General features: G+C 35.0%; 1 protein-coding gene across 1 annotated transcript in view; it reads right to left on the minus strand.

The window, feature by feature from the left end:
• The window catches only part of LOC145259772 (KAT8 regulatory NSL complex subunit 1-like), a 143,036-nt gene extending 137,739 nt beyond the window's left edge, over positions 1-5,297 (minus strand). The window contains exon 1 of the mRNA XM_080117517.1: positions 5,114-5,297. The gene's annotated coding sequence lies outside the window, so the exon portion shown is untranslated. The remainder of the gene's footprint in view (positions 1-5,113) is intronic.
• Between the last annotated feature and the right edge of the window lie 10,180 nt (positions 5,298-15,477).

Here is a 15,477-nt window from a genome sequence, read left to right on the forward strand (position 1 = left end):
ATTTGTATTAGGAGCTGGGCACTTATTAAAATTATTTAATTGTTGAATTTTTTGCATTTTGGTTAAATTTGTTAGTTTGCTAGCGCTAAAAGCCCACACAAAAAATTGAACAAAAGACAAAATTAAAAAGAATGGTACTCATGCAGAATTTAACCCCCCCCCCTCCCCGCACCGGATTCCAATTAGTTTAGGGTTCGACCGGCAATCACCGGATTCAGCCGAGCATTGTTCAAATGTTGAAACACTAAACCAACATTTTATTTATTTTTTTGCAGAATTAATTAATGATGGGAGTATTTTTTCCGTTTATTTTCTTAACATCTATTGACAAAAAAATTTGTAAATTCTCTTGAAAAAAAAATCCAAGTTTTCTCTACTTTCACCTAACTATTTACAGTGTTCATATAAAACATTCAACTTTTCTTTTTATAATAAAAATTCTGTTTTCAAAAAGAAATGTTTACTGCCAACTTTCTTTTAAAAAAAATTCCTGAAAAAAAAAACTTTCACCTAACAATTTATGGTAAAAAATTCACCTTTTCTTGGGAAAAAAACAAACTTTTATTGATAAAAAAAAATTGCAAAAATAATAAAATAAATAAACAATACAAAATGCAATTTTTTATGAGGAATGTGTTCTATTTTAACAAACTGAGCCACAGCAACGCGTGGCCGGGTACGGCTAGTATATATATATATATATATATATATAAAAGCAAATAGTTAAGAAAACATGTAAAAAACACTTTGAAAAAGAGTTAAAAACATATTTAATCTGAAAAGGAACCACTTAATAAATGGATAGTCCTTAATCCGTGGAGTTTCGAAGAAATACTTTCCTTCTCATCAGAGGGAAGGAATTAGCAAAATGCGGGATCAGATTTTGCATACAAAAGTATTTGATGAAACTGCAAGTAAGTCAAAGATCTTACTTGATAACAAAAAGTGAAGCAGAGGGAATATGGTAAAGAAAAAGGTGATTTCACGTGAATGGATAGTCTGGTGAAAGGTAAAGTATCCAATGACGGTAAAATCCAAAAATGTAAATCCAAGAAAGTTAATTAAATTTCCATTCGCACAAGTAAAATCCAAAGAACTCGACTAATTGGAAGATGGTCCAAAATAATCCAAAAGGCTGAAATCCATGGAATAATTCACAAATATGTACAAGGAAAAGAGGAAAAAAATTCCAATAATATTAATAAAAGAAAAATAAGATATGCGTTTAACACGGCTGCCGAGACAAAGTGTAATTAGGAAAAATCAGTGAAGAAGAAGAGAGAAAAAGAATTAAATGGTGATAGAATTAAATATAAAATATAAAAGCAAATGTCAAAATGACCCAGATAAAATGACGTTAAAAGGCGCAAAAAATATAGGGCAAAAAAGAGGTCAACTGAAATGTAAAGGTTATTACTTGAGAAAATGGCAGCAAGAGTTATTAAAAGACACTAAAAAAATAAATTAATTAATAAATAAATAAATAAAATATAAAAAATACAATATAAAATAAAAAAAATTAAGAGGATGGCCGGTATCTGCAAATTCCGGATAAAGCAAGTATGTAAGTAAATGCATATAGTAAAATATAAGTAAATATACATACAGGATATGAATGTGTAGGTAGGTTGATATATTAGATAGATAGGAATATTTAAAGACTAAAACGGAAATTGGAAATAAAAATTTCTGCAGTACTACCTTCACACTTGATATATCGATTTAAATAGTTACTGTACCTATTCCCTAACATATATTGAAAAATATCAAAGTAGAGGATCCCCATAATATAATTTAAAGGATCTTTGTGTTATCCCCTTCCTTCTTATAAGTCTCTCTAATCCTCCCTCAAAACTATCCTTTTACCCCCCCCTTCCCTTCACAGAAATTTGATTTCTGTAATTAAATTTAAATCCATAAGAACATTAACCTTGCTTCACGCCAGTCATGGCAAAGTATATTTTCTCTACTCTAAAATTGAAAATCGTCTTGAACCTTTTTTAATTTTTTAGCCTTATAAGATCAGTTATGATTGAAACGGTATGCACATCATAACAAGATATGACTGTATTTACATAAAGAAAAAGAAAAACTGTATATATATATATATATATTGAAACTTTTTAAGGCATTTGAATTGGTATTGGACAAATTTGAGCTGATTTTCCGATGCTAAAAGCGATTCTTTTAATTGCTTTTTGTTTGTTTATATTTAAAAAGATAAGTTTCAATTGCTAGTACTAATAAAAAAAATTATAAATATTGATTTGAAACCATCAGCAAAACTAAAATCTATAGATATCCCCAACAAGTGTATTTTTACATTTGTGAAAATATATGCACACCTTATGTTTTTTTATCAGTATCCCCATGCACAAAAAAAATTCTACAGCTTAATATTTAAAAGAATCGGAATCAATATTTGTTGTGGTCCTAATAATTGCTTGGGGGGGAAGGGGGTCACGATATTAAGGTGAAAGAGTCCTGGTATTCATTGCGAGCAGTTAAACTATGTGTGTGCTCTCTGCTCAATGGCAGAAGTGTCAGACGAATCCATACTATAATAGATATAGGAGTGTTAACTATCCCAGAACACCCCCCCCTCCAAAGATTTATTTCCCCAAAATATAGTTTTTCTTTCTCGGATTGATCTCCAAGGGGTTCATCAGTTTCTTTTTTCTAACGGAACGACGTATTTCAGCACTAGTTCAAGGGGGTTCCAGGTCAAATGTGTCATACAGTAGGTCCAATGTCTCTTTTTCTGGTGGGTTATCTGTTTTAGCAATAATTTGTCAAAGACTGGTCATATTTTTCTCGTGAACATTTTTTTCTTTTTTACCTGAAGGTCACCACTTATCAAGGCCCGGAAGCCACTCGGGGGGTAAGAGTTATTGCGTGTACAGTAATCAATGGAATAGTATCGTAGTAATTATTAATATTGAAGATTTGATAAAGTGTCTTACTTAAGGGGACGATTCATCAGGAATTTGTTTATGTTGGATTTGAAGACATCCAAGTTGTAGTCAGGTGGGAAACAGGCAAATGGAAGAGAGTTCCATAGGCGTGCACTTCTAAGAAAGAAGCTTTGTTCATGGAATCTACATTTTGATTTAGGCACAGATAAAGAGTGGGGAAAATTACTGACAGTGGTTTCAACTAGACAGGTGTTTTTCGTGAAAGATTGGTGAGGAGGGACCAGAGATTGGAGCTCAGACGAGCACTTGCCATGGAAATAACGATAAAACAAAGACAGGCTCGCAACGTATTTGTCTACGTTGGACTTGAAGACATCCAGGTTGAGGCAGGTGGGAAGCAGGCAGACGGAACAGAGTTCCACAGGCGTGCAGTTCTAAGAAAGAAGCTTTGTTCATGGAATCTACGTTTTGATTTAGGCATAGATAAAGAGTGGGGGAAGTTTTTGACAGTGGATTCAGCTAGACGGGTGTTTTTCGTAAAAGATTGGCGAGGGGGGGACCAAAGATTGGAGTTCAGACGAGCACCTGCCATGGAAATAACGATAATACAAAGATAGGCTCGCGACGTCTCTTCTGTGGGAGAGAGGTTGCAGGGAAGAGAAAAGAGCATCCCCCACTAACCCACGAAGTCTATTTTGTACTCTGTCAAGGCAGCATAGGCTGTTTTAGTAGCTCCTGCCCAGATATGGCAGCAGTATTCCATCCTTGGACGTACTTGGCTTTTATATAGATAGAGAATTGCATTAGTAGTGAGATATCTTCTGGAGCGGTAGAAGGATCCCACCATCTTTCCAGCGACGTTGGCAACAGACTTGATGTACGTGTTCTATTTCAGATTTATTTATTAAATAAGTTAATTTATTAAGAAAAAAAAAAAACTAAAAATAGTCGATGGTCTGACGTTGTTGACCCATACTTTCACCTTCTTTTCGCCAGGGGTTGTTAGTGCCGTTATCTCTCAAACAAGATGGCGTGTAGCAAATCTTCGATTAAACGTCTGATAACATTGATTTTCTTAAATAAATAAAAAAAACTATTTGATCGATTTACGTGATTTTTGGAATATGACATTTTCATGCAGTGACAAGTACGTACATTATAAAGATTTTTTCCAGATTTTTATAGTAAAAAAGATTACTTGTGGACCATTTATAGACTTGCACCTATCTTTCTTACCTATCTCGAAAGCTACATCGGTAGGTGACACGGCTGAAGAGCACTAAATGCTTTGGTTTCGATTCTAGTTAATGACACCGACGTCATTTTTTTTATTTTTTTTAACTTTTGAAATCACTACTTGGCCTTTTGGCCAAGATTAAAGTGTAATGCTGCACTTCCATTTCTTGTTCTCTTTCGGTGGAGAAGCAGTCCTTCACGAGTGAGACAATTTTTATTTTTGTACCTTTTCTCCACGTTAAAAAACGACCCTGGTGTCTAACTCTGTCTCCTGGTGAGGCATTGTAAATAGGTACAATATAATATTCAATAGACAATTGGCTCTGTAATAATAAATACAAAATCTGCATGAATTAAAATATATTTAAGCGTATTTTACTACTGGATGCGGCGGACGCCCCTTCCCCGAAGTTTTTTTTTTATAATTAGTGTTTTCTAGTGTTTTTATTTGTTTTTTTATTATTATTTAATTTAACTGTTACATTCAACGCAGACTCGCTGTCCCAATTATATTATATTCTCCCTCGCCCACCAGAAAAAATAAAAATGTTTCTATTAGAAGTCGACAACAAAGCCACGGCGAAACAAACAAAATAAAATGCGTAATATTAAAAATTTACAACCAACAATAATACAAAAAATACACACAAAATAAAAATAAATAATAGTAGTAATGATGATAAATAATTATAATAAGCAATAATTTAATTTACTCCGCAGACATGCAATGCACACGCAAACTACTATGCAACGTAACGATGTAAATATATAAGTAAACAAAAAGTAAGTTTGTTTTCGTTTTCCATTTCAAGAAAACGAGTTTAATTTTGTGTAGTCAATATTTGACTGTTGCACCTCGATAACATCAGATTTGATTGAGTCAATATCGGGCATCAAGTTGGAGATGGGGGGACACATAAGTACCTAAAAATCATTAATAAGTTTTAAAAATTTATACGTACCTGTCATCAATAAAAGAGGAAGTTACTCTAATTTCCATTTTGTGACGATGTAAAAAAATTTCATCTCTTCATCTTATTAAACTATACTTTACATTTTTTTAAAGCTCCCGTCGTTTGCGTTTAAAGTGTTTTTTGTGAGGATTCTTCTTAACGTTATCTCCATTTCCACGAGTTATTTCCCTTTAGTGAATCCTAAGAGAGTTATCTCTCTTTGTTTTATGTTGAGCTATCTATGAGAATATTTTACTTGAATTACGGTGCATATTAGAGAGATTCGCCATATGCTCCAGAACAAAATTCAACCACTTATTACTGTCTTGGATCAGTCTTTTAGCTGTCAGAAACTGCGTGCCAGTCTCAATCCTTACTTGGTAGTCCTCTTCATTTTTCTTGAATGAAATCTTCTTGATATGACCTCTTTCCGTAACTGGAATCTGGTAGCCGAGAAACCTCATTAATCTCTGTTATTTTTTTTTAATACGCTATTGATGAGTCTGTAAATGTTAAGCATTCTTCCGATGTCTGAAAATATAAAATATTTTACAAAAATTCTTCCATGGAACCATAAAAGTTGTAGAATAGGAAGGAGGTTCTTTGTCTATCATAGTCTCTTAACTAGACACAATCACGACTAATTCATACAAAACAATATTTCATGCATGCATCATCATTTATCCATTACATTATCCCCTATGAGGCAACTGGCAATAAACTGTAACATATTAACATAAAAAAACTTTGCACATAGTCGTTTTCGTAAGCACGTAGCTTTGCATATGTACACTCTCATCGGTGAACGATGAAGAAAATAAATCAATAAAACAAAAATCTTTCTATACATATGTTGCACAAGGTGTTTATATGTGATAGTCTTTCTTTCATAATCACTTCTTGTTATTGTTCATGGCTGGCTACGATCCTCTCATGGTTGTTGATCTTCTGTTTAACTTAAGACAAATAACTATTCATGTATGATAACACAATGGAGGCTTGGTGAGTTTTCAAAGATTTTATTCGTTTAGAGAGAGTTTTCTCATGGGGGTAGAGACTATCTAGACAAATTAATAATATACTTACTTAATTTTTCAAATGTAGTCTTAAGGCTGGATGATGCCTGGGAAGAGTCTCAAGACAGCATTCACTTAGATTATCTACATTATTTTCATGTCCCATTCACTTAATTTTCAATGCAAGATTGCCAAGAACTCTGTTCTCTCCTAGAACGTGATGTCATCCCTTCATCATTTAAGACTTGTTTTATCTAGAGAGTCTAACCTTTTACCCCTGCTTCAATCACATCACTTGTCATTGTGTATATTTCCATTTCTTGACATATACTAATGTGATCCTTGCCAAAATCCATACTAATTAACTTAATTGCTACTTACTGGCATGAGGTCCAAGATATAATAAAATCAGTGTCCTCGTCTAAAGGAGGAAAAATGACTGGGAGGAACAAAGCCCTGCTTCACTCTGATATAAGACCATTTAAGATTAAAAACAGGCAAGAAAATTTCTAAATGAGAGCAGAATCTAAGGAGGGTGAGAGCATGTAGTGTCCTTACAGTATGCAATCAGTTGGGAAATTGTGGGTAAAATATAATTAAGGATGTAGAACTTTACCAAAAAAAAAAAAAAAAACACTGAGGAAAAGAACTAATATTTATAAGTACAGCTTTTTAACTCTTGCTGATTTCAAGGCATCATTTTCAGTATGCTCTATATATAACTGTCTACCTTTATCATTATTGTAAACTGGTTTGTTAGTGGAGAGATGCAAATATGAAAAATAAATGGATGAAAACGATTCTATGGATATCAACAATAATAAATGATTTATTAACAATTTTACAACTGAGAGAATTACTATGAATAAGAAGGTTTAAATTATCATCGGCGATCTTTTTTTAATGGAAATCACTCCAGACAAGGCATGAAGCCACTTGATATAAGGAGCTAACAGAAACAAAAGATTATTATTGCAAAGACAGGAGATTCCTGTTGACTTTAGTCTTGGAAAGGCCGAGGCTATAGGTAGGTGAAAAAGTGTAAGCAGGAAGAGAATTCCACAACTTTGCAGTTCTTGGAAATAAACTACTGGAATAAGAAACTGTATGACAATGAGTTATTTTTTTTTATTTTATTTTTTTTTTTTTACACAGTGGTCACCACTTATCAAGGCCCGGAAGCCACTCAGGGATAAGGGTTTTGCAAGTACATTATGTTAGTGTGGAGATTTGATGAAGTGTTTACTTAAGGGGCAGTTCATTAGGAATTTGTTAACGTTGGACTTGAACACATCCAAGTTGTAGTCCGGTGGGAAGCAGGCAGACGGAACAGAGTTCCACAGGCATGCAGTTCTAAGAAAGAAGCTTTGTTCATGGAATCTACGTTTTGATTTAGGCACAGATAAAGAGTGGGGGAAGTTTTTGACAGTGGATTCGGTTAGACGGGTGTTTTTCGTAAAAGATTGGCGAGGGGGGACCAGAGATTAGAGTTCAGATGAGCACCTGCCATGGAAATAACGATAAAACAAGGATAGGCTCGCAACGTCTCTTCTGTGGGAGAGAGGTTGCAGGGTAGAGAAAAGAGCATCCCCCCTAAGCCACGAAGTCTATTTTGTACTCTGTCAAGGCAGGATAGGCTGTTTTTAGCAGCTCCTGCCCAGATACGGCAGCAGTATTCCATCCTTGGATGTACTTGGCTTTTATATAGATAGAGAATTGCATCAGTAGTGAGATATCTTCTGGAGCGGTAGAAGGATCCCACCATCTTTCCAGCGACCTTGGCAACAGACGATGTACGTGTTCCATTTCAGATCAGGTCAAACCCAGAAGCTTGTCAAAACACGGGGCCTCTCCCAGACGAGAGCCATCCATCCCAATTGATGCCAGATGGGGATCAGAGCGTTGATGATGTAAGGATAGGAATTTGGTTTTAGACGCATTAAAGGTAACCAGCCACGTCTTCCCCCAATGAACCACGCGCTCGAGATCAGAGGAGAGAGAATCAGAGAGAACTTTGTCATTTACAGCCTTTGATTGCTGCTGTAGATAATCGTGTCATCAGCATAGATGCCAACAAATGATTTAAGTATGTGTTTAGAGAGGTCATTGATGTAGATCAGGAAGAGAGTTGGGCCCAGGATTGACCCCTGAGGGACACCAGCATTAATACTGCAGGCCTCTGATTTTTGTCCATCAACCACTACTCTTATGAGCCTATCGGAGAGAAATGATTTAATGATTGAGAAAACATTTTCAGTTATACCGTAGCTGGAAATCATGTGAAGTAGACCCTTATGCCATGCCCTGTCGAAGGCTTTTGATATGTCAAGAGCAATTTCCCTAGAAAGGAAGCCTTTGTCAAGAGATTCACTAATCCTGTGAGATATAACCGTCAGCACATCTGCGGTAGATCTTGCAGAGCAGAAACCATATTGTGTGTCACTAAGAAGGTTGTTTATGCTGAGGTGGTTGACTATTTCTCTATTTAATATGGATTCCAGCAACTTACTCATAACACACAGGAGACTTATTGGTCTGTACTGAGAGGGAGATGACTTATCACCTGAATTCTTAAATACAGGGCAAACTGGTGAGGTCTTCCAGGGAGTCGGAAAGCACTTCTCCTTAAGGCAGCGCTTAAACAGTTTCATAAGTATGGGAGCAAGTTCTGGTTGAAGCTTTTTTAACACTATAATTGGGATGCCGTCAGGGCCAGTTGCTTTACTGGAATCAAGGTTCTTGATTAGCTTGGCGACCTCATGCACAGATATTTGTATGTTACCTAGCGTGTTCTGTGTTATAGGAGGAAATATGGGAGTTGATGGCCTTCGTCGCATAGGGTAGAATTAGCTGCAAAATTCTTTGCAAATAGTTTGGCCTTGTCTGATGCTGACGAGATTACCTCTGGTCCATTGATAATGGTTGGGATAAAGATATTAAAGCAGCAGATTGATAGAGACGAGGGAAATGGGCAAGAATGAAAATTGGTATCATCAACTGATATAATGGACTGATCCAACACCCCTCAAATGAATGGACTGTTACGTCTATAAAAAGACAAGCAAACTCTCCTCACGTGGGAGACAGAATTTAGTACTAAGCTGTCAATGGACGCTTAGAAATGTGTGTACCTTTTTACCTAAATAAACTCTTTCTGTACAACCCCAGTAATGACTTGTTATTCATATAATCTACGATATAACATCAACATAGATGTAAATTCTCTGAATAATATTCTCTGGATAATATCCTATCATAAATTTCTGTACTGTCTGTGGGTGTGTGTGTGTGTGTAACGCGGTTTAAGTCAGCCTACAGGCAACCCACACAGGCAATTTAGGTACCAAAATGAAGCTTATGACCCAGCGGATGTTTTAGTAGTATTTATATCCATGTTTGGTGTATGGAAAAGCAAAATAAATGCAAAGAAATGCAAAGTAGTAGTGGCGATAGGAGTTAAATCGGTGGGAGTGGCATCAGCAGCCGTTACGCAAAGTGGTGATGAGAGTCATAAAATCAGTGGGAGTAGCAGCAGCAGTCAATGATTAATATTGGTTGAAAAATACAAGATTTTTTTTATTTAAAAAAAATTACTTCCCTTTTCTCCGTCTGATTAACAAAACAAAAAAAGGATTTTCTCTTATTTGCAATCAAAAAAAAATAATAGAAAGAAAGTGAGTAACAAGGTTTTGATTAATATTGGTTGAAAAATACAAGATTTTTTGTTTACTTTTTAAAAAAAATTACTTCCATTTTTTCCGTCTGATTAAAAAAACAAAAAAAAAGGGACTTTCTCTGATTTGGCCAGGGTGGTCAGTTTAGACCACTGGTCATTAAATAAAATAATACTTTTACCCATGTATCTCACATTTTTTTTTCGTTAATATTGGTTGAAAAAATACAAGATTTTTTTTTTGTTTACTTTTAAAGAATAAATACTTCCATTTTCTCCATCTAAACACACACAAAAAAAGTGGACTTTCTCTGATTTGCCCAGGGTGGTCAGTTTAGACCACCGGTCATTAAATAAAATAATACTTTTACCCATGTATCTCACATTCTTTTTCATTAATATTGGTTGAAAAAATACAATTTTTTTTTTTTTTTACTTTTTAAAACTAATTACTTTCATTTTCTCCATCTGATTAAAAAAAAAATGGACTTTCTCTGATTTGACCAGGGTAGTCAGTTTAGACCACCGGTCATTAAATTAAATAAAATAATATTTTTACCCAAGTATCTCAGATTTTGTTTCGTTAATATTGGTTGCAAAAAATACAAGAACTTTTTTTTTCTTTTTAAAACTAATTACTTCCATTTTCTTCGTCTGATTACAAAAAAAAATGGACTTTCTCTGATTCGACCAGGGTGGTCAGTTTAGACCACCGGTCATTAAATAAAATAATGCTTTTACCCATGTATCTCATATTTTTTTTCATGTATATTGGTTGAAAATACAAAAATTTTTTGTTAAAACTCACAATATTCAGATTATTTGCCAATAATACTAATTACCTAATTACACTTAAGTAAAAACGAAAACATTTGGTAGTAATGGTTAAGCAAAAAAAAAGTATATATTTTAAGTTCTACCCTCAATTCATATACTAACCTTCGGGGAAAAAACATTTAGTTAATTAATCATATCAGCAAGATTTTGTAATAAACTTTTGCTAAAACGATAGCGAATCTGTTTGTGTGAGTCATGAGATATGTCTCTCTCTCTCTCTCTCTCTCTCTCTCTCTCTCTCTCTCTCTCTCTATCTATCTATCTATCTCTCTCTCTTTATTGCTCTCCTCCTTTTTCAATTTCATTTTTTTTCATTGTCAAACATTCTTATCAAACCAATCTATAAACTGTTAAATTCAAACATGCTCCACATGCCGTCTTACACATTTATCACCATCACTACGACAGTTGCCTTTTTTTTCTTTTTCTCTCTCTTTCTCCTCTCTCGCGTATGCGCGTGTCACTTTTTCTGAATTCAACATCTTTACAAAGCAAAAAAATAAAATAAAAACTAATTTATCTCCAAAGTAAAAACAAAACCAAAAAAAAACGTTAAATCAAAAATCGGGAAAAAAAATGTTTTACTCCCTGCCGATATTTTTCTGTGCAGAGTTTTAAAAAAATCTCTCATTCACCATGTGTCCTTTTTCTATTTCTCTATTTTCTTTTCTCCTTTCTTTCTCGATTGGTCATTTTTTTTTTTTTTCTATGCAGGGTTATGCACACTTTTTCCGTCTTATTTTTCTGTCTATATTTTCTCTCTGTGACACCATTTGAAAACCATTTTTGAGTCTATATATTTTTTCTCTTTCTCGTTTGCATATAATCTCTTGCATTATATCTTTTTTCTGTCTTTATTTATCCCACTTCTTTTTTACACAAGTCTGTACAATCTCTTTTCTGTCTTTTTTGCTGTCTATATTTTTCTCTATGGTTATAATGGTCGAAACTGGTCCTTGACACCATTTGTGAAACATTTTTATCTGTATTTTTTTTACTTGTAAAGGTTGATCCTTTTATCACTTGGACTAATTGTGTTACTTTTTTGTGTCTATCATTCCCTTTCTCGCTTGTACAAGTTGATCCTGGTCACAGCACCATATTGTGACACCATGTGGCCCCTACCAACAAGCTGCCGGCCCCAGACGTCATGTGCCGTGGATTTCACCTTTATCTTCATCTTTCATCATGCTAGTTCTGGCTGTGTCATTGTCATCTTTTTCACACTGGTGACTGTCGATGGGGATGCATGGGTCACAAGTATAAAAATAAAATAAACACAGGAAAACACAAGAAAAACACAGATGCTGATGCTTCACATATACGTTGATTGGACTCTGGGGATGTGTTTCTACATGTTATGGTTTACATCTATGTCCTGTCCAGGCTGGATTCATCTGTTGCACTCAGTTCATTTCGATCTCTCGAAGCTTTTCTGACCTGGTCCAAGCTGTTAATACAATCTGTTTCTCCGCAAACATCCTCCACAAACACCACTGCTCTACAAAGTTTCACAAGTCCATTCAATCAGAATAAAAGGATTTAGATAGTTTAGTAATATTTATTTGTATATCAAATAATAGAAGAATATGGTAAGAGGCCAAAACAGTGGTAAAATGCTGATTATATCTATCTTAACTAAATTAGTTAATCACTGTTACTGGCTGGATCATTTCAATCACCAAAACATCACAATCATAATGATCAATAATTTGTCATACATTAAAACAAAATCACTCAATGAATTAAATATATGAATTACATATGTGTAATATGAAATGGGGAGCTGAACAATAATATAAGTCTCATAAACATAGAATGAAACTATAGATGCAATGAGGACACTGATTGTTAGCACTATAAGAAGCCACATTTTCTAGAAGCATCAGGAAAGCAGATTTGCCAGTGGAGATATTGACACAGATTTTGAAAACTTTTTCCTATACATCTTTCTTAGAATTAGGAAAGCAAACCTGCACCTCTAACAAATCAATCCACTCATCACCTACGGAAGGGAAAATGGTGTGGAATATGGTTCTAGTAATAGTAGTAGTAGTTACAGTAACAGCAAGAAAACAATTTGCACTGAGTGATTGTCAACAACAGTAACAGCAACAACAACAACAACAACAGAACTAACAATAATAATAATAATAATAATAATAATAATAATAATAATAATAATAATGGAAAAACTAAAGGCCGAAGTCAGAGATATTAAAATTATACGCATATATTTATATGCTAATTTGTTAACTCTGTTACTAGCTGGGGACTCATGTAGTGATTGAATCACAAGACGAGTCGAATGAATGCAAAAAACAAATGTTTCAAATTGCTACGCTCTTTTTTCTCCACTTTATTTGGATTCACTTTCCTCTTCACTTCTAAAGGCAAGTTAGTTTTCCAGCAACGTGTTAACTCAAAGTATTTTCAACAAATGAAAATCGTTTCCAACCCCAGAAGTAAGAAATCTGTGTCAAAATAATAAGCCAACTAAAACTTACAAATTTCTATTAAAACGAGAAAATAAACAGCCAAATGTTAGTAAAAGATTTATCCAGTTGGCCCCACCTTGAACAGGACCTAAACCCTTCCCCCACGCCTTTGTCTGGGGAAGGCTAAAAAGAATCTGTAATGACTCATCACATAGCACAGTGCTAAACACATACTAATACATAGACATAGACATTATAGCAAGTGCTTCACCAGAATATTGAGGAATTAAGGTGATACGACCCTCATACCCAAAACAAATGAAACAATATGCCTTTGTAAATACAGGTCCATCTGCTGTCTCACTACGACCTACAAACTCTTTACTGGCCTGGTTACAGACGGCATCTATCAACACCTCTCCTCCGCAACATACCTTGAAAAAGAACAAGTAGGATGTAGGAGGAAATGTTTAGGCACCAAGGAGCAGCTGTTGATTAATAAAACCATCCTTGAAGACTGTAGAAAGAGAGAGAGGAACCTAAACATGGCTAGGATTGACTATCAAAAGGCATATGATAGTGTGCCACACATGAAGCTTTTACAATACCTAGATTTATATAAGATACACCCGATAATCAAACAGACCATGGTTATCATAAAAAAATGTGGCAAACAACCATGACATTAAGCCACATAAACATAAAGGTCTCTGACGTGAACATCAGACGAGGAATCCTTCAAGGAGATAGCTAATCTCCTTTACTCTTTTGCTTGGCGATAGATCCATTAAGCAAACTATTGAATAAAAACAAATGTGCTTACAATCTGAGCCAGGGCCGCCAACAAGACCCAAACAAAAGAATCAACCACTTGCTCTTCATGGATGACCTCAAGCTGTATGCCAGCTCAGACGTCCACTTCAGTGACCCCTTGCAGGTTGTGTATAACTTCTCCAGAGATATTGGCATGAAATTTGGATTGGACAAATGTGCTAAGTGCTCCATGAAATCTGGGAAGAAGATCCAAACTGAAAATATACATCTGGATGAATATACAGACATCAAGGACCTAGAAGAGAAAGAAAAATACAAATACCTTGACATAGAAGAGAACAATACAACTCAGCATGCAAAGATGAAAGAAAAAATTGGCAGTGAATACATACGCCGAGTCAGGAAGATATGTAAAACAGAACTTACAGGCAAAAACAAAATAACTGCAATTAACCAACTAACTATGCCTGTTGTAACATATGGCTTTAGCATTGTTGATTGGCCACAAAAAGGCATAAATAGGCTAGACACTAAGACACGGAAAATGTTGACAATGTACACAGTAATATACAGAAACCAGTATCTGCCTAGAATGTATCTGCCCAGATGGACAGAAGGTATGGAGCTCTCAGAGATTGACTAACAATGCCGTGCAACTATTGTGAGCACCAGGTAATATCTGATGCGCTCCCAAAATCCAACTCTCAAGATGGTATATCAACATTATTAAACAAGAGCCAGTAGAACTACCTCCATCACAAAACTGGCCAAACATTTCGGGCAAGACTGTTTTATAAATGAAACTGAAACAGAAAAAGAAATCCGCTAGATTCACCAGAAATACACTACAATCTTCTATGACAAAAAAATTAAAGAATGGGCCAATCAACAACGTGGCAAGCGTTTTCTGGAAGAATTAAACCAAAATTATATAGATAAGGAAGGCTTTATAAGCTGGCTAAAAGAAGGATCATTCCACTATGACCAGAAGAAGATCATAATAGCTGACCAAGGTCAAGGCTTGATGACCAATGCTTTTAAAAAGATGAATGATCTCAGGAATGACAACAAATGCAGGTTCTGCCACATAGAAGTAGAAAGTGTGAGCCACCAGACATCCAGCTGTAAGGTTCTGCTAGGGGCCAGCTACTATACAATGTGACAGAATGAAGTGTGTAAATATCTCCTCTGGACGATCTATAAGAAGTTGAATATCGAATGCAACAGCAAGTCTTGGTTACATATACCTGAAAGAACAGTCAGAAACAAGTCATGTACCATCCACTATGACTATGCAATCCCTACAGCTACGTACCTAGAAAATGGAGCTATAAAACCTGACATAGTAATATGGGACAAGAAGGAGAAGATAGCAACCTTAGTAGAAGTTAGTGTCCCTAATGATGCTTTGTTAAACAGAGCTGAGATGGAAAAGATTACGAAATACCAGGGTTTTATGTATGACATGAAAAGAAACTGGAATCTTAGGAACATCTCTATTATTCCAGTAATTATAAGAGCAACTGAACTCATGAAAAACAATCTTAAAAACTACCTGACAAGTATACCCGGTGAACCAAATGTAAAGGAGATTCAAACAATTGCACTTAAAGGGACGGTTAGAATCATAAAAAG

This window comes from Euprymna scolopes, chromosome 35 (genome assembly GCF_053919585.1).
Source record: "Euprymna scolopes isolate OS-2025 chromosome 35, ASM5391958v1, whole genome shotgun sequence".
Classification (NCBI taxonomy): Eukaryota; Metazoa; Mollusca; class Cephalopoda; order Sepiida; family Sepiolidae; genus Euprymna; species Euprymna scolopes.